Source organism: Ochotona princeps, chromosome 7, assembly GCF_030435755.1.
Source record: "Ochotona princeps isolate mOchPri1 chromosome 7, mOchPri1.hap1, whole genome shotgun sequence".
In the NCBI taxonomy this organism is placed as follows: Eukaryota; Metazoa; Chordata; class Mammalia; order Lagomorpha; family Ochotonidae; genus Ochotona; species Ochotona princeps.
Window position 1 is genome coordinate 30,391,531 of NC_080838.1, and position 19,599 is coordinate 30,411,129.

At 40.9% G+C, this 19,599-nt stretch overlaps 1 long non-coding RNA gene across 1 annotated transcript in view; it reads right to left on the minus strand.

Annotated features, from left to right (window-relative positions):
• The window catches only part of LOC131480809 (uncharacterized), a 53,833-nt gene that overhangs the window by 24,731 nt on the left and 9,503 nt on the right, over nucleotides 1-19,599 (minus strand). Inside the window, exon 6 of the long non-coding RNA XR_009245836.1 lies at nucleotides 15,900-16,105. This is a non-coding gene — a long non-coding RNA (uncharacterized LOC131480809). The remainder of the gene's footprint in view (nucleotides 1-15,899; nucleotides 16,106-19,599) is intronic.

The following is a 19,599-nucleotide window of genomic DNA, read 5'->3' on the forward strand; positions in this document are numbered from 1 at the left end:
GCTCAATTTTTAAACCTTTTGTTTTTATGATCTACTTTGATGAACTCAACAACAGCTCAGCTTTGAACTATTAAGGTATGCTGATCACATCCAGTTTTATGTTTGCAGGCTCAGATACTCTCCCAAAACACAGACTTGCTCTCAGGCCCCTGTCCTGAGCATTTCCTCTTTATTTGGAATTTTCAGAAGATATTCTTGGCTATTCCTTTTCTTACTTGTCCATTAGGTCTTCCTTGTGCTCATCAAGAAGAACAATACCTACTCACAGCACCATATCCTGTCGCAGCCAGCTGAGCCGGTATAGTAGGCACAGCAAATGTCCGAGGGTCACACGGAGACCCTGATGGTGGTAGAAGTCTCTCTCAGGCCTCTTTATTACCCTAATTTATGCTCTTTCCCCCAAGCCCATTAACAGGACAATAGGACGCCAATGAGTCTGAAAAGGCCAGGTGCTACAGCTGCAGGCTCAATACCTGAGTGCTCAGCTTAAGGAATGTAAATCAACTCCTTAGCCCACAACAATATCCCAAGTCTTTCTCTTTAGAGAGAGAGTTCTTCCATCTGCTGGTTCTTTCCTTAAATGCGCACAATAGCAGGGGTTGACCCAAGCACAGCAAGGATCCAGGAACTCAATCCATTTCTCCCACATGGGTCATATGAACCCATTTACTTCAGTCATCACCCTCTGCCTTTCTAGGCTCTGTCTCAGGAAGCAGGATCAGAAGTAAAAGATAATGATGTAAATTTTAATGATGTAAATTTTTGCTGATGGTATGTTGGAGCTTTCAATTGACTGGGATGATACTCTGCTGGCTCTGTCATCAGACCAGAGAGGGTATACCTAAGAAGCCGTTGAACTTGACGGGACAATAAGATGCTGGACTCTATGTTTGGTATACGCTTGCAATGGGGAAATCTCAACTGAACTTGAGCTGTGGTTATGCAACAAGGTGGAGGAATCCACCATGGTGGGAGGGTTTGGGGAGGGGTGGGGAGAACCCAAGTATCTATGTAACTGTGTCACATAATACAATGTAATTACTGAAGTTAAATAATAAATAATTAAAAAAAAAAAAAAAGAAGTAAAAGAGTCATGACTCAAACTGGCACTCCAATATGGGATGACAGCATCCTAAGAGGTGGCTGAACCTACTAAGCTACAATGCTGGGCCTTGCTTTTCTTGTCTTCAGCAATTACTGGTGTGTAGGATTATATATTCTTTATATTCCATGATATTACCTATTTCTATCTATCAGAATCTGAGCTTTATGAGCACTGAGATTCTTGATCTGTTTGTGTGGCATAAAGTTTGTGTTCAGTGAAAATTTGTTGAATGAGTGAATAATTTCAGACTCTATATTATGAAAATCAATGGGAGTAAATATAGACAGTGTCTATTTCCATGCCAGGTCATTCAAAAGGCATCCAGAGGCCTACATGTAACATTTGAAAGTCAGCCCTTTCAGAGATGGCAACCTGGTCACAGGAAGATTGTTCTATTTAGCAGCATCTCTTGGTGGAGATGTTCCATATCTGTGCTGGGATGTGCCTGTAACAAACTGTACAAGGATGTATCTGGAGCAAATTCCCAGAGTGCGTTCTGTAGGGTTTGTTCCTTTCACATTCGACACATTCATGTTGAATGTGAAAGAGTCTCTACAGTCATTTTACTCTTGGAAAGTGTGTCACTCAGTTTTTTATTATGATGATGAGGCCTGGGAGGTAGACTACTTTATAAAGAAAGGAGATTAATGTTGGCCTATGATTTTAGAGACTCATAGTCCAAGATGGAGAGAGCCCTATTGATTCTGCCTCTAGTAATGGGTCTTTTACTGGTTGAATCCCGAAGTGGCACAGGACACTGCACAGCAAAAGACAAATAATACACATGTCTGTCTATGGCTGTCTGATTCTTGTCTCTCTTCTTAGAAATTCATCAAGATTCAATCATCAGGCTCCACTAAAATGAACTGATCCAATGCAATTATTTCCTAAATGCCCTACCTCTAAACACTGTAATAAAAGTAAACACACAGTTCCTTAATGCTGCTAATCCAAGACTTTGGTGTTTCAATTCTTGTGTGAGTACAGAGACTATGTCATAATCAAACTTCAGTGGATAGTCACAGACTTAATAGCATATCAAACAGGAAAGCCTTGCAATAAAGGAGCCTGAGCTAATTCTTCCTTTGCATATTTAACCAGATAAAATTTCCCATTCATAGCTTCTCAGTGTTTAGCTAAAATGTTCTTATAGAAACCCCAAATTAGAATAGAATGAAATAACATAGGAAGCAAAGATGTAAAGCAGATAAGGGATAACCCTCCTCTATTTGCTCTCTATCAACTCACCTCAGAGACTTCTGAAAGAATACACATAGATGTGATTAAGGAAAGAAACAAAACAAGAGGGAAAAGACTACAAGGAGTAGTCCAAAGCTGAATACTGTTGGTGTTAGAGTACTCATCAAAACATTTAGAACATTACACTGTTGGAAGAATGACTTACAACACTCAGGTTTTATATTTGCTTGCACTACCACTAGTAGATTCATCATGGATATTGGTTATCACCTGGGATCACTGTGGCTGGTACAGTAAGACTGTCTGAGGGAAAATCACATTGTCTGTTGCATTTAATTCATAAGCTGTCTCCTGCTACTTTTTTTTTTTTTTACTAAGGATTAATTGGTAAGGCTCATTAGGCACATGCATCCTGAAAAACCTGTGGAAAGAAGGAACGTGCCACTCTCTTTGCCTTGGTGAGCAAAGATGAGTTAGTTATATGAGTATGAAACCTTCATGACTTTTTGTTTCCATACTTGCTTCTGGAAGCCTCCTCTTGTTCCTCCACACTCCACCTCCTGAGTCATTTTTTAGCCACTTATCATCGTAATGTGGGGAGAGAGGAAGTCTGAGGGGGAAAAAATGTAGGGCCTGGGAACTGTCCCAATTTACTAAACTCTGGGCACTACGGTCACCACATTTAAGAGTAGGTGTGGCAAGGAGCTGGTGGGGGCGTTGAATGGGTATTACTATTGGAAACTAGGTTCTGTGAAGACATATCAAGGCAGTTTTGAAAAAAAAAAGAGAAAATTACATACTGTCTTCAAATACTCTGTAGATGTGAATAATTGTATTGCTACGGTAGAGCTTGTAACACACAGTAAACTAGAAGGTCCCAATCTTGAGGATGTTTTTGCATATCCCAGAGTTAAGACCCAAATGAGAATTTTAAAGGAAAAGGTGCACTTTGGAGAATTCATAGGTCATAATGACTATGGTCTTGCAAACCAGTTGGAACTAGAAATTCATGTCCTCTGTAACCTTCGTTCATATGCATATAACCAATTGTGAAAGAAGGAATTCATCTGCCACACTGTCTTAAGTGACATTCTCTAACAGGTGGTTGCACTGCATAACTCATCACTTTAGTCTTACTTCAATGGGTTAAACTCACATAGAAAACAATCTATTTTAAAATAATTTTGCTAGCTAATTACTGAAAGTCCAAATTAGGTCATGAAGAGAATTTGATCAAGACTGCATGCAATATTTTTCCACTCTTTTTTTCTTTTTAAATGTTTTATCTATTTTTATTGGAAAGTCAGATTTACAGAGAGAAGGAGAAACAGAGAGAAAGATATTTTATGTGCTGGTTCACTCCTCAAATGGCCACAATGGCCAGAGCTATGCTGAGCCAAAGCTAGGAGCCATAGGCTTCCTGTGGGTCTCCCACTAGGGTGCAGGGTCCCCAAACTTTGGGCCATCCTCTATTGCTTTCCCAGGCCACAAGTATGGAGCTGGGAGGGAATTGGAGCAGCCGGGATATAAACCAGCACCCACACGGGATCCCAGTGCATGCAAGGCAAGAACTTAAACCAGTAGGCTATTGTGCTGGGACCCACTCTTATTTTTTATTTCTTTGATGTGGCAAGTCATTTTTCATTTATTCTCTTAACACACAAATGATTCCAATTCCAGAGAGCGTGTGTGCAGAGCAGACAGATGCGGGGTACCGCTCCTAAGAGCTTGTCTGTTCGTTTACTTTCTGTTCATTTTCTAATGTGTTTTTATTCAGGGCACACAGGTGATGAGGACAAGCTGTTTAGCTTTTGGCAGATGCTAGTTACAACTCTGTGATGACCTCTGCTCCAAAGACTTGACTTTTAAGCTGTGTAGGGAAGTCAAACACATTGGGACCAATGTGGTGGCATAGCAAACTGATTCTCTTTCTGTGGCTTTGACACTCCATATGGGTTGCAGTTCTAGTCCAGCTGCTCCACTTCTGATACAGCTCTCTCTGCTTATGGCCTGGGAAAGCAGAGAGGATGGTTCAAGTTCTTGGGCCCCTGCACCCACATGGAAGACATAGGGGAATCTCCTGGATCCTGGTTTCAGACCAGCTCAGCTCCACAATTGCAGCCACTTGGGGGAATGAAGTAGTGGATGGAAGATCTGTCTCTCTGTCCTCTCTGTAAATCTGTCTTTCCAATAAAAATACATTAAACAACAACAACAAACCACAATAAAACTGTTTCAATCACTTTATCTCTGGATTTGGTACTGTTTTTCAAGACAGCTCCTTTGACTGAAATAAGAATAAACCTGTGTGTGCATATAAATTGTAACACTGGTTGAATTTCGAAGCGATGAAACGTATACTAGATGAAATTATAAGCCAGAAACATTTAAAAGCACTGTTGACTGGGTGTCATAGAACACCATCATCACACAGTGTTTCATATCTTCTTCTGTTCTTACTTTTCAGTGACACCCTTTCATGGTAACTCTGATCTTGACCATGTGATTTTTTTCTCTTTTTTTTGACACATTACTGAGATCAGCACAATCAAAGACTTGAAAAAGAACTTGTTTTCTTTTTTTTAAGATTTATTTATTTTTATTGGAAAGGTGGATATACAGAGAGGAGGAGAGACAGAAAGGAAGATCTTCCGTCCGATGGCTCACTCCCCAAGTGACCGCAACGGCCAGTGCTGAGCTTATCCGAAGCCAGGAGTCAGGAACTCTTCCAGGTCTCCCATGCGGGTGCAGGGTCCCAAAGCTTTGGGCCGTTCTCGACTGCTTTCCCAGGCCACAAGCAGGGCTGTCGGAATTAGTATTGGTGACTATATGGGATTCGGGCGCATGCAAGGTGAGGACTTTAACTACTACGCTATCACGCTGGGCCCGGACTTGTTTTCACTTTGACCCCTGTCTGAGCATGGGCAGGCTAACCATGTCAAAGTCATGCTAGGTCATGATTTAAATCATGTATGTCTTCTATGAGAGTCACCTTAAACAGAATGGAGTTTTCCCAGCCATGGCTAGCATGCCGCTGACCATAGATGCATGAACAAGCCTGGTCAAGATCAGTCAAGCCTTCCCTATATCCAGGGAGCTATCAAGCCAGCACATGGACTCATGACAGTAGTGATTGTGTTTAACCATGAGGCTTTGGAGTTATTGGTTGTACAGCAATGGCTGACTAAACATTGTCTTCTTTTTAGATGTTAGGATTTCATGCAGGGGTTGGGAGTATCTGGCCTGCAGGCTATATTAAAACTGTAAAATCATTGGGTCTGGTCCTGCCAAAGCAACTGAAGATGAGCCTCAATATTCAATAAATCCACATCAGCCTAATTTTTAAATAGATAATTCTGTATGGCCTACAGATTATAATTATAATATAAATATTCAGGTGGCAGAAAAGTTCCCCCACCTCTGATTAGTGATTACTTGTTTTTAAAAAATTATTTATTCATTTGTTTATTTATTTGAAAGGCAGAGTTTTAAAAAGAGAGGGGAAAGCAGAGAGGGAGAGAGATCTTTTGCATACTGGTTCACTCCCCAGATGGCCTGAACAGCTGGGGCTGGACCAGGAAGCTAGGAGCCAGTAATTCATCTGTCTCCCACATGGCAGGCAGGGTCCCAGGGACTCAGGTGCCTTATCAGGGAGTTGGAGTGGAAGTAGGGCAGATGGAACTCAAACTGGTGTCATATGGGATGCCAGCATTACAAGTGTCATCTTAAATGTTATGCCATACTGCTAGCTCCAGGGGATCATTCCTCAATCTGCACAGATCATTTTTGGAAGCATGTGAGGGTATCAGTAAAGGACTAATCATCTGATTTAATCAAAGCAAAATCTTCTATTTTACTTTACCCTATAAAGACATCAAGTATGTGCAGGGGTGTGACAGTAACTTCAGAAGCCTGAGCAGTAGATTAGTCAAAACTTGTACAATAAATACTCCTATTTGCTATTGGCAAGGCACCTGAGTGTGCTATAATCGGGGAAGTGGCAAATGGATAGGCTAATGAGTGACAGTGAGGTGTGTGATACCAGAGCTCTGTTAGATGAGAGATGGGATTGGCTGCCCCTGGCTTTCTGCAGATACAGAATTACTTTCACTAACTACATTGTAATAAGGATGAAAATAACTAATGACTATTTTTTAAAATTTTATTTTTGTTTGTTTGAAAGGCAAGACACAGAGAGGATGAAATGAGAGAGTGAGAGAGCGTGAGGGAGAGAGTGAGAGAGCGGGAGAGAGAGAGAGAGAGAGAGAGAGAGAATATTTCATCCACTGGTTTACTATCTAAATGGCCACAACAGCCAGGGCTGGACCAGGCTGAAGCCAGGAGCCAGAAGCTTCATGAAAGTCTGTCACAGGACTGGAAGGGACCCAAGCACCTGAGCCATCTTCCACTGCTTCTTCAGGCAAGCAGGGAACTAGATCAGAAAAGGAACAGCTGGAGTCTTACTGGTGCCCATAGGGGATGCTGGAGATATTTATCTGCTATGCCACTACATCAGTCTTGATAGATAATGGTAATTAAGAACTCACCAAATTCCAGTCATTGTACCAAAGGCTTTACATGCATTATATCATTTAATGCTCAGACCAAGTGGATGAACTAAGTACTAAGCACTAGGGTTGTCTCCAGTTTATGAAAGAAAAAACTGAGATGCAGGGAGTTTTTATTTAATTTATGCTTCACAAATTTGTAAGGTTTTATAAGATCAGACTGCACTTAAGTCAAAGGGCCTCAATTGAGGCTCAGCAGCATTACTCCTAAGTCTGTGTTCTCGGTCTCTCGCTTAGACAAGAAAATACTGTTTTTAGGAAAAGAAAATGACTCTAGTTCATTTTCTTATTTGTCCAGTGGGACAACTGGGAAGCAGTGGAATAGAGATTCTTCATATGGCAAGGATTGTAGGAATGTTCAATACTCTTTGGGACTCCAAGTAAGGCCGACCCCCACACAAGGAAGGTCCCAGCTGTATTGCAAAGTGATCTGCAGGGAAAGGTGGGATGAGGGCACTGCCATTGCCAAGCCCTGTGCTCTGGTGCTAGTCTTCCTCCTCTGAGTCAGGAGGCACTTTTGAAAATAATTCTTTTGCAAGAGAGGGAGCTGTTTTATTTTTAGTTGCTTTGTGAGAAGCACTATAGTTGTTAGGAAGTCTGCTAAAACACTTGCAGGTCTTATGCAATAAAACAGCAAAAAGAAGATCCCATCAGTTCCCATTTATAAGACTTTAAGAACTTGGTGGCAAAGGGGAAATAATAGGTTCATTTTGGTGAAAACATTTTTTAAATCCATGCAGTTTTTTCATGGTATGTAGATCCATGAACTACATGAAGATTTTTCATATGCACAGACTTCAAAAAATTTTAAACCAAAATATACTTATCTTTTAATCCTATCTTCCATGAAACTTCTGAAGTATCTATATAATGGGAAAAAATCAGAAAAAAGTGACTAGTTGGTGCATAATAAATGTTGAATGAATGAATTCTTTTTAAGATTTATTCTTTAATTATTTGAAAAGCACTATGACAGCTAGACACAGATTGTGTGTGTGTGTATGTGTGTGTGTGTGTGTGTGTGTGTGTGAGAGAGAGAGAGAGAGAGAGAGAGAGAGACAGACAGACAGACAGACAGACAGACATTCTATTTAATTGCTGGTTCACCTCCCAGATGCTGGCAATAGCTGGTTCTAGGCCAGACAGAAGCAAGGATTCGGGAACTCTACCTGGGTCTCCCATGGGAGTAGCACAGACCCAAGTACTGAGTCATCATCTGCTCTATTCAAAGATGATGCTGAATTAAAAGCAGGGACAGAATTCATCCTCAGGCATTCCGCCTTGGGATGTGGGAGTCCCAAAAGGCAGCTACAACACTCGCCCTGACAGGATGAATTTTACATGAATAAAGAATTCTCCATTAACTACAGACATATAGGAATCAAAACACCTAGGATACTCAATTTTGTAACTGGAACCCAACTCTATGGAATCAAATGTTCCAAGGGAAGTGAATTACACAAACTAATTGCTGCACACTTTTAAGTAATAAAACATAGTCCATACCACTGATCTCCTGGAACCTCACCTAACCTCCGTCATCCAGGCTTTCACAAAGCCAAATTCAAAGACTTTTTTGAACTGTATTATTCCCCATCTGAATTTATGTCCAAGCAACCTCTCTCTTTTAGACCAAAAGAAACTCATCCTCCTCACCCAGTGAGACAGCTAGCATTACAAACTGAAATGCTTCACCAGAAACCCAGGCAAGCCAATTGCTTCTTCCATTCTCACATCCTCCCCCACCGTGGCCCACACCTCTGCTGACTGCAGCAATCTGAACTGAGTACTCCACGGAGGCCACTATTCTCTGCCTCTAATAACCCTGTCTGACAAGCATGGTGAGTAATTTCCTTACCGCTTTTGTTGTTAACAAATGCTAATAATGCTGCACGATACAGATCAAGTGCAGCGACTGAAAAAGAAACTACACAAATTAATTTTTAAAGTTATCATCAAAAGAAATGCTTTTCTGCAGGAAACTTTTTTTTAACCGCTCAAGGCGTTTGCCTAGCTCTGCTCAAGTTGATCGCTTTTTGATTAATTAACAAATGTGTCTGCTTCATGAATGGAAACAGTTCATTTTACCTATGGCATACTTGCCGGGTTTTGTTTAGAATGTAATGGCAGAGAAGTCACCAGCATCTAGTCTCTAGAACTTGTGCCATCTATTTTCATGACTAGCTTAACAGACTGTGGTGGTCTCCTCCCACTGTGGTGACTGATAAACCTTATTCTAATTGCAGGAAACAGGGTGGAGGTGATGACTGGTTTCATATCAAATCTATCCACACTTCCTGTATATGATGATTACCAGGCAATCAATGAACTAATCCAATCAATCTTTCATGCAGCAAATATTTATCAAGGGTCTTTCTGAATCAGGCATGGTCCAGGCTGTGGAAAGGTAGGATCTTTATACTATGCTGTAGCAAGAGGTATTTATTTTGAGGTTTTCTTATGTAAAATCAAGAAGAAAAAAAAAATCACTAACTTAATTCAGCATTAACAGGATACATTCTAGCACAAGGCCTCATAAAGGAATGCCAACAAGTTCAATGTTAAAGCTCTTATTCTATATTTTTTTCTCCTAATGAATCTTTTTAGATAAATGAATCAAAAGTAGTAAATATTGTCATGATTTCTAAGTCTTGAAAGTTTTTTACACTAAAATTTATATTACAAGCCTTCTTCCAAATTCATGTGAATCTTACTGCTTTTTTTTTTTTTTTACTTATTTTTATTAGGAAGGCAGATATACAGAGAAGGAGAGACAGAGCAAAAGATCTTCCGTCTGCCAATTCACTCCTGAAGTGGCCACAATGGCTGGAGCTGACCTGATTCAAAGCCAGGAGCCAGGAGCTTCTTCCAGGTCTCCCACACAGATGCAGGGTCCCAAGGCCCTGGGTCACTCTCCACTGCTTTCCCAAGCCATAATTGGAAAGTGGAGCAGCTGAGACACACACCTGTGCCCATGTGGGATCCCGGCATTTGCTTGGTGACGATTAATCAATCGAGTCATTGTGCTGGGCCCAATAGTGTACTATTATTAGTTAAAGCCTATGCTTTGTTCATATTACCTTAGTTTTTGTTTTGTTTTGATTAAGATTTATTTTATTCTTATTGGAAAAACAGATTTATCATGAGATAGAGACAGAGATCTTCCATCTGCTGGTTCACTCCCCAAATTGCCACAGTGGCCAGAACTGAGCCAATCTGAAACCAGGATCTAAGAGCCTCTTCTGGGTCTCCCATGCAGTACAGGGTCCCAAGAACCTGAGCCATCCTCTACAGCTTTCCCAGGCTGAGAAGTAGAGCAGCCTGGATACGAACCTGCACCCATGTGGAGTTCTGGTGCTGGCAAGGTGAGGATTTAGTCATTGTGCCATTACACTGGGCCCCCATCTTGATTATTTTTACTGAAGCTTCAATCATAGTTTGATGCTAAAGTGTTTGCTCATGATTTTAATTACTATAAAGCCCTCAAAGACAAAAACTGCTCTATGGGGGGCCAGCATTGTGGTTGTCGTACAGCACATTAGCTGCCACCCACAATACCAGCATCCCATGTGCAAGCACTAGTTCAAAAGCCTGGAGCTCCATTTCTATCTAGCTTCCTACTAATACAGCTCAGAGAGCAGTGGATAATGGTTCAAATGCTTGGATTCCTGCTCTCCAAGTGGCAGACTTGAATATCCTGGCTTTAAGCTTCACAGTGGCTTAGTCCTGACTAACCAACATTTGGGGAGTATATCAGCAAATGAAGATTCATTCTGTCGTCTTCTCTTTCTGTCATTCTGCCTTTTGAATAAATAAATGTTTTTAAAACCTATTTTATGGGCCTGGCATGATGTCTCAGTGGCTAAATCCTTGCTTTTAATGCACTGGGATCACATATGGGCGGCATTTCGTGTTCCAGATACTCCACTTCCCATCCAGCTCCCTGCTGGTGACCCAGGAAAGAAGTGAAGGATGGCCCAAAGCCTTGGTACTCTGCACCTGGGTGGGAGACCTGGAAGAAGCTTCTGGCGTTGGATCAGCTTAGCTCCAGTTGTTGCAGCCATTTGAGGAGTGAACCGGTAATGGAAGATCTTTTTCTCTGTTTCTCCTCCTCTTTCTGTAAATCTGCTTTTCCAATAAAAATAAATAAATCTTAAAAAAAACTATTTTATGATTAATGACCATGCTTGTACCTCTTGCTAACAAAAATCAGGATATGGGTCACCAGTAATAAATCTGTGACAGATATTACATGAAGAAAACTCAGTGTGACTAAAAAGAATCACAAATATCTCCTGGTCTGCTCATGACTTAGTGTCACTTCACACATAAAGGCCTGTTGTATGCTTTCATTTTCTCAAGCACATATACAATTATAGTTTTACTTGGGTCTCCAACTGAGCAGTGATCTGATACCATCTAGAGAAATACCAAACACACACAAGTACAATAAATGTTTTTGATGATGTAATGCTTCCTAGTAATTAATTTAAATAGCCATTTTCTCTCTCAGACTGGTATATTTCTATTTTACCTGCTGAATAAGGAGTTAAAGAGTTCTTAACTTACAGTTAAAGAAAATTCCTTGAAAGCAGTTTTGTCACCTTACCTCCTAATTTTCAGAATGCTACTTAAACATACAGTTGAGTAAGCCTTAGGGAAAATCTTTTCTGTTGTTATGTCAAGGAAAATGTGGGTGGAGGGAGTGAGGTTGGCTTCGCGTCTTACACGTTAGATTTGGACTGTCAGACACAGGGGAAAAAGGAAATCTCAGGCCTCCCCAGGTAGGGATATGACTTTGCTTAGAATTCCATTTTTGGGGAAGTCCACTATCAAGGTGATGTCAATTCTCAAGTAACAAATTGACTCCATATGTTCCTAACCCACAGACCTCCTGGGTGACATATACTGAAGACAAGTTGCTTGCCCATTTGCTCGTTGTAGGTGACAGGGAGATCGTGTATTTTCCCCACCCCATACTCACACAAGGCGGAAGTACACCAAGCTCCCCGTTGCTCTTGTTCTTAATCATGTTTCTAACAACTAATATATTCTACACCTGACTTTAGCTATGAATTTACTTTCTGTTCACCTCTCCACCGTGGTATTTTAGTGATCTTAAAATATTATAGGTAGTCCTGCTTTGTCCAAAACACATTATCTTATTTGTTATGTAGTTAGGAAAACTGTTTTAAATATTACAATTCTGTAGAAATCAGCTGGGATGGTAAAAGTTCTAACTACAGGATTCCCCCAAAGCTTATGCTCTTATTTGGCAAAGAAATGTAACAGAGTGACTGCACCACTATCACAAGAATTACAAGAAAGGTTTTTGTTTGCTTTTAATTTCCAAGAAAAGGCAGCAAATTAACATTTCCTGATTCCCCTAATGTATCGCTTCAAGGAACAGTTTGAATGGACTTGCATGTGTGCTATTATTTAAGGAAAAAATGGTCTTTATTGAGAAGAATGAAGTCAGGTAGGACAGAGTTGATGAAATGTGCAGAACTATGCGTCTCAAGCTTCCTGTTCTCAACAAGGTACACATAATTCTATATGATGTGGTGGTTGGTTTCTCTTCTCATCACAGATGCCATAGGGAATCATGCATATTCCCAATGCTGGCAGCAGTCAGTCCATGTCACCCCCTCAGCGGCTCACTAGCAATGCTAGCTAGCATCATGGTAGTCATTATCAGATCACCACTTAGAAATATGACCTTGGGAAATTTTCTTACATTCTTTTTGCCTTAGTTTTCTGTAAAACGGATGGCAATAGTAGTTACTTCACAAATATGAAGATTAAGTAGTTTACTGTACTTGAGTGAATTTTAACTTGTCTTTGATTGTAACAAGTGGTCTGCTTTTAGGGAGTACTAATACTTACAGAGGAACATGGTATTTAAGAATTGATGAAAAACAGTAATAACCAAAAAATGCCTAAGAATGAAACAAAACTAAGACTAATGGCTAGGCCATTATGTATGGTCCACTAAATGTAAACTGTGATTATCTATTAGTAACTCATGGTCACAATGTGGATGTGGATTGCCAAGCGTCCCATTAGCAGTGTGCTTCCTAATCTGAGGAGGGTGCCTGCAACCTGTCCTTGTTGAGTTAGCACCCATAGGTGCCTTCATACCCTGAGGCTCTGAGGATTAGGAGATTGAAGAGTCACTTCAACACATTTTTATTCTAAAAGGGAAACATTTTTTAAAAGAATCATTAATTTGTTGGAAAGTCAGGATCACAGAGTGACGGAGAGACGGAGAGACAGAGAGATCTTTCATCCACTGGTTTACTCCTCAAATGGCCATAACAGCCAGGGCGGAGCCAGGCTGAAGCCAGGAGCTTTCATCTGGATCTCCCCATGGGTAGGGACCCACATGCTTGTGCCATCCTCTGCTGTTTCTCAGGACACTGGAAGGGAGTTGGACCGGAAGCGGAGCAGTCAGAACAGTGGATGCTGACACTTTGGGCAGTGGCTTACCTCACAGCACCATAATGCCTTCCCCTTCATCCTGAAGAAACATTTTGTTGCAAATGAAGTCTCACAAAGGATCCAATGTGAACAACAGATAAAAGAGGATTTGCTCTCAATAATACAGGGGTGGAAGGGCCTGGAAAACTGCTCATCTTCCCTTCCCTTTACCTGCAAGGAAGCTCCTCCAAGACTTTTTAGAGCAGTAACATCACCTTGTCATCATAGAGAGTGAGACTCCTAAAGCTCTACTAGTGTTTGTCAAGTAATTGCTCCAAATCTTACCATGGATCACTTACCTGTAGACTTAGTCAATACCTACCTAATGTGCACAGTGCACTGAACACACTTTCAGTACACTTCTCCTGTTTTCCTTCCCTTTGGTTTCTAACCCATTTCATGTAACTGAGGACGTACTTCCATTTTTATTAACTCATCTCATTACCAATCCCACATTTAGCTTAATGCTTTCAGAGGACACAACAGCAAGGAAGCTGAACTCTTCACTCCACACAAGGTTTTCTTCTCTCTAGAACTCTATTCCAGTGTCTTTCCCTTGAAACTCTTCCTTGAGCTCCAACGCATGAAGCCTCTTACCCCAAAACGAATTCAACTCAGCCATTCCTGCAGATCAATTATTAATTCATAGAAAACAAAACAAACCACACAGCCTTCTTTTCCTGGATTATCTACATAAAATTTAGCAGATACATGAGTATGGAAGTATTCTAATTGGTATCCCACATAATATTACATGAAAATTTACTCCCTAGTGATTCCTCCTGGGCTTTTGTGTTTGAGAGGGACTCTGATTTGGTATGTACTATGTGCAATACAGTAGCTAACTGCAGGTTAGTTCTCACACAGGTTAATAACAGGGGCAACTCAGAGAGCTTTGAACACAAGAGATCTTAAAACACAGAGAAAAGTTTGCAATGAAGTTAGCTTTCTGAAATAAAATCTCTCCTTTCCTCTCAGAAAACAGACATAAGATATTCCCAAGTCAACCTTTCTCTAACTAAACGGAATTGCCTCTTCAGAGTTTCCCTTAACTTACATTTCTGAAACCAGCAGAAGGTAACAGTGTTACTTTTGTATAAAGAAAAAAGTGATTTCAAAATAATTGTTGATTCACAAGAGGGCAAAAGAAAACAACAAAGACTTCCTACTACACATCATTTAACAGAGACTTTCTCTACTCTTTAAAGAGAATGCAACATTCAAGTCATTCTACTTGGAATACACATTTAAGGCAGGGGCTAGAAAGCTTCAACAATTGCAATTAAAATAAGCTTTGGTCTCACAGTATAAATATGTGAATAAGAAACAGGCTGGGATGGGAGAAAACAAAGCATGAGAAAGAAAAGAGGAGAATAAATCTGAAGTGAATGATTACCCAAAGAAGGGAGGGTAGAGGTGTGGAGGAAGAGGGAGAAGGGGACTGGACCCCAGGGCTGTCCTCAGTTCTGTGTTCCATGGGAGGCTCTGTGTGTTGGTAGTTGAGCTCAGCGATCTTTGATGGCGTCCAGCGCTCACCAATCCTTTTACTTCTAAGGCTTCAGTGCTCCATGAATGTATTCTCCTCACACCCCAATAATCACAGTAGTGGTGGTGAGAGCTGGATAAATCAAGTCAAGGGCCAGAAGCTCTTTCATCCCTGCCATATCATTAAGATATCTACACAGTGCACATACTGATGGCAGATACTTTGAATGGGTTCTCTTTATAAGCAGGTTTCTTTTGTCCTTCTCATTTTTCTTTTCTTTCTCTGCACTGGTTTTCCCCCTTAATGTGTATTTTAAATTTCTGAGAAGCAACTAGAGCAAAAATTAAGTGATTTTATCATCATGAAAAGCATTGAAAAATATGGAAAATAATCAACAATTGATTAAATAAATGTAAATGAACCACATTTTTTGTCTTTTAGGTTCTCAAGATAATTGATTTTCTGATAGGTTTTGTTTGTGTTATGGAAAACTCAAATGATTTCAGAAGTTAATGCATTTGTTTCTCATTTTAAGGCTATCAGATACTTGATATTTGTTATTAATTTTTTAAAGATTTATTCTATTTTTTCTTGGAGAGGCAGATATATATAGAGAAGGAGATACAAAGATCTTCCATACTCTGGTCCACTCCCCAGGCAGCTACAGTGGCTGAAGCTGAGCTGGACTGCAGCCAGGAGCTTCTTCCAGGTCTTCAGCATGTGGGTACAGGGTCCCAAGGCTTTGGGCTGCCTTCTACTGCTTTCCCAAACTACAAGCAGGAAGCTAGATGAGAAGTGGAGCAGCTGGGACACGAGCTGGTGCCCTTATGGGATTCTGGCAGATGCAAGGCAAGGATTTAGCTACTAGGCTATCATGCTGCCCCCTCATTTTTAAACTAATTCTTATACCAGAAAAGTTGTCACTGGATAAAGTCAATACAAGAGAGTCAATTGGACGTTTCAGCTGAGACTAGAAACTGATTATTTAACACAGACAAGATACACATTTGAATTCTGGGTGACACCAAAAACAGTTTTTCAGAAGGACCAATCTCCTTACCCCAAATCCATGTAACAGAAACATCTTTACTGGGGGTGAGCCCCTTTATGGGGTGCCATGAGCGGCGCAAGCTGCACTCCTGGAATCCAATGATGGCATCAGTGGAGGTGGGTTCCTATCATGACAGAAGTGCTCAGACCTAGGCAGCCAGCTCCTCCAGTCACTCCAGCCTGTTATTTTACTGCTCTGTGCTTTGGCTTCCTCATCTGTAAAAAGGGATACACAAATTAGTTAATTCTCACGTTGTTGCTGTAGATGAGGTAACGTTTAGAAAATGTATTATTGTATTTTTTTAAATGTTAATCTTGTGATCAATTAAACACAAATTCATTAAAAAGTACTCTGGAATTCATTATTGCCCCTGACATTGGAATCCCTTAATCAAAAGAATACTAAAACCAAGTGTTACCACTTATTGTTTTCAAAATGAGACTTTTTATATTAAATTGGAATCTATCCCATAAAACGAAAGATTCTCAGTTATAAAAATTAAAACCTCTTTTGAGCCAAAAATAGCATAAGGAAAATACCTTCAATATGTTTAATGCATCTTTAATAGCAAAAGAACCCTTACAAGTTATATTACTTAATTTTTCATTACTATAATGAAATACCCAAGACTGAGTAGCTTGAAAATATCTCTTTTGGCCATGGCTCTGGTGCAAGGTTAAGGTCTTCTGTTGATGACACTCATGCTGCCACAGTACTAAAAGTCCATGAACATCACATGGCAAGAGACAGGGAGTGTGCATGTGTGTCTATTCTGTCTCTTTTTATGGCCACCAGTATTTAATTGAGAGGGTTTAACTCTGATGACCTCATCTAATCCTAATCATCTCTCCAAGGGCCAATGCTTAAATACCATAGCCAGATTCAGTTTCTACCACCTTACCATCTCAAAATGGGTATTGCATTTTTCAAAAAGATTCATTCATTTATTTATTTTTTGGAAAGGCAGATTTACAGAGAGGAGGAGAGACAGGAAGAAAGATCTTCCATCTGCCTGCTCACTCCCCAAGCAGCCACAATGGCCAGAACTGAGCTGATCTAAAGCCAGGAGCCAGGAACTTTTTCTGGGTCTCCTATGTGGGTGCAGGGTCCAAAGGCATTGGGTCATCTTCTACTGCTTGCCCAGGTCACAAGCAGGCAGTTGGATGGGAAGTAGAGTATCTGGGACACAAATTGATGCCCATATGGGAAATCAGAACATACAAGGTGAGGATTAGTTGCTGGACCAGCACACTGGGCCCTGGGTATTACATTTTAACACACAAATCCATGGAGGACACATTCAAACTATACCCAAATGAAAGCATGACACTCTTGCTTCCTAAAGTTCATGTCATTCTGACAATGCAAAATACAATCACACCACCCTCAACGATCCTAAAGCTAGAATTTCTTCCAAAGTCCAAAGTATGACATTTTATCTGAGACTCAAGGTAACCTCCTTGATACATACCTCCAAGTGACATCGGCAGGACAGGTATACAGGTTAAATATTCCTATTCCAAATGGAAGAAATAAACAGAAAGAAGCAATCAGCTCAACACAGGCCCCAAACCTAGCAGGGCAGACATTAAATTCTAAAACCAGAAGCCTGGCATTCTGTGTACACTGCAGCAGGGGATGGGCCTCCAAGACCTGAGGTGGCCTTCCTCGTATGACTTTGATGTTATTGTATTGGGCTGTTGTTTCCCACTGTCTGTTGTTTTCCTCAATGAACACAGCACATTGCTGGTAGCTGGGCCTTTCTGGGGCTCTTGTTGGAGTTCTACTCTCACATATCCAGTAGGCATTGTCCTCTTTGATTCTATGACAAGCTTCTCACCAGTCTCTTAGGCTTTCCTTAGAAATATGTGACAGTCACTACAAGTCTTAACTCCTAACAATCAGTACACCAATCAGAACATAAGTGGATGTCAAAGCCTGCCACTGGCACAAGCTGTAGCTGGGCTTGCTTGAACTAAGGGTCTAGTGTGCAGTACTTAACCAGCTAAGAGCATAGATATACATCCCCCAGTAGCCCTGGATGTCAAAAAGGATAAGGCAGCCTAAGGGTCCTTCTGTGAAACAATTTTACCCTTAGAAGGTCTCTGTGTCTGTGATGGGGTGGGGGGAGGAGTCTTGAAGATTTTTAAAGTGCCCTTTTACAATTGTCCAAATGCAAAGCAACTGGCACCCTTTAATCTGCAATATTCTTTTTAGCAAGTACTTTTTCAGCAGAATCCTAACTTGCCTTTTTTTACTTCTTCCATAGCTAAACTGAATTTTCTAATATATTCAAATCTTTCTTCTTTGCTGACCCTTTTTTCTTGATTCTATAGAAATATGACTAAAATTGGCTAATAATATTTTTGCTATACTTTGTATGCTTTGCTGTTTTGAAATTTCTTACTATGCCTTACTTTTTAAATATTTACTTATTTGAAAGGCAATTAGACTTAGAGAGAGAGAGAGGAGAGAGTGTGTTTCACCTGCTGGTTCACTCTTCAAATGTTCACAACAGCGAGAGTTGGACCAGGCTGAAACCAGAAATCAGGAACTCCATCTGGGCTCCCATGGGGTAGCAGGGTCCCAGACACTTTTCCTATCTTCTGCTGCCTTCCCAGGTACATTAACAGGGAGCTGAATCAGAAGTGGGGCCACTGGGACATGAACGAGCACTTTTATGGGATCTGAGTACTACAGACCATGGCGTGACTTGCTGTGTTGCAACACTGACCCTAGTCCATCATTCTTAATTTGGTTCTTCTTCAAATTCTGGGAGCATGGACACAGTGCAGCCAACTTCTTTGCCACAGTGTAGCAATATTGGTCTTTAGCCTATTTTCTGATAGAATTTTTTTCATTTGAAACTGCTCTCCTCCTTTTTTTTAAAAAAATATTTATTTTTATTACAAAGTCAGATATACAGAGAGGAGGAGAGAAGAGAGGAAGATCTTCCATCCGATGATTCACTCCCCAAGTGAGCCGCAACGGGTCGGTGCGCGCCAATCCGATGCCGGGAACCAGGAACCTCTTCCAGGTCTCCCACACGGGTGCAGTGTCCCAAATCTTTGGGCCGTCCTCAACTGTTTTCCCAGGCCACAAGCAGGGAGCTGGATGGGAAGTGGAGCTGCTGGGATTGGAACTGGCGCCCATATGAGTCCCAGCGCGTTCAAGGCGAGGACTTTAGCCGCTAGGCCACGCTGCCGGGCCCTTTCCTCATTTTTTGATCCCTCATTGGAACTGCCCACAATGCTCTGCTTACCAGCTTCTCATAGACTATTCCTCCAAATCTTGTAACCTCTACCCATCACCCAGTCTAAAATCTTTCCACACTCAGGAATTTGCTATTAGCAACAATCCCACTCTTGGGACCAATTTTCTGTCTCATTTTGTTGTTGTTACATAATGAAATACCTGTGTTTGCAATGGTTTATAAAGAAAAAAGGTTTGTTTGGGCCTATGACTCTGGTCTAAGGTTGAAAGCCTGTATGTAGGATGGCTTTGTTAGCAAAGTCCAAAGATGATGCAGGACTTTACATGGCAAGAGACAAAGAGTGTGTGTATGAGACAGAGAGAGAGAGAGAGAGAGAGAGAGGGTTCTGGTTCTTTTTCTTCTTACAAAGCCACCAATATTCATTCATAGGGGCTCAACCCTGATGTTCTTTTCGAGTCTTAATCACCTCCAAAATGTACTACCTTAAACACCATA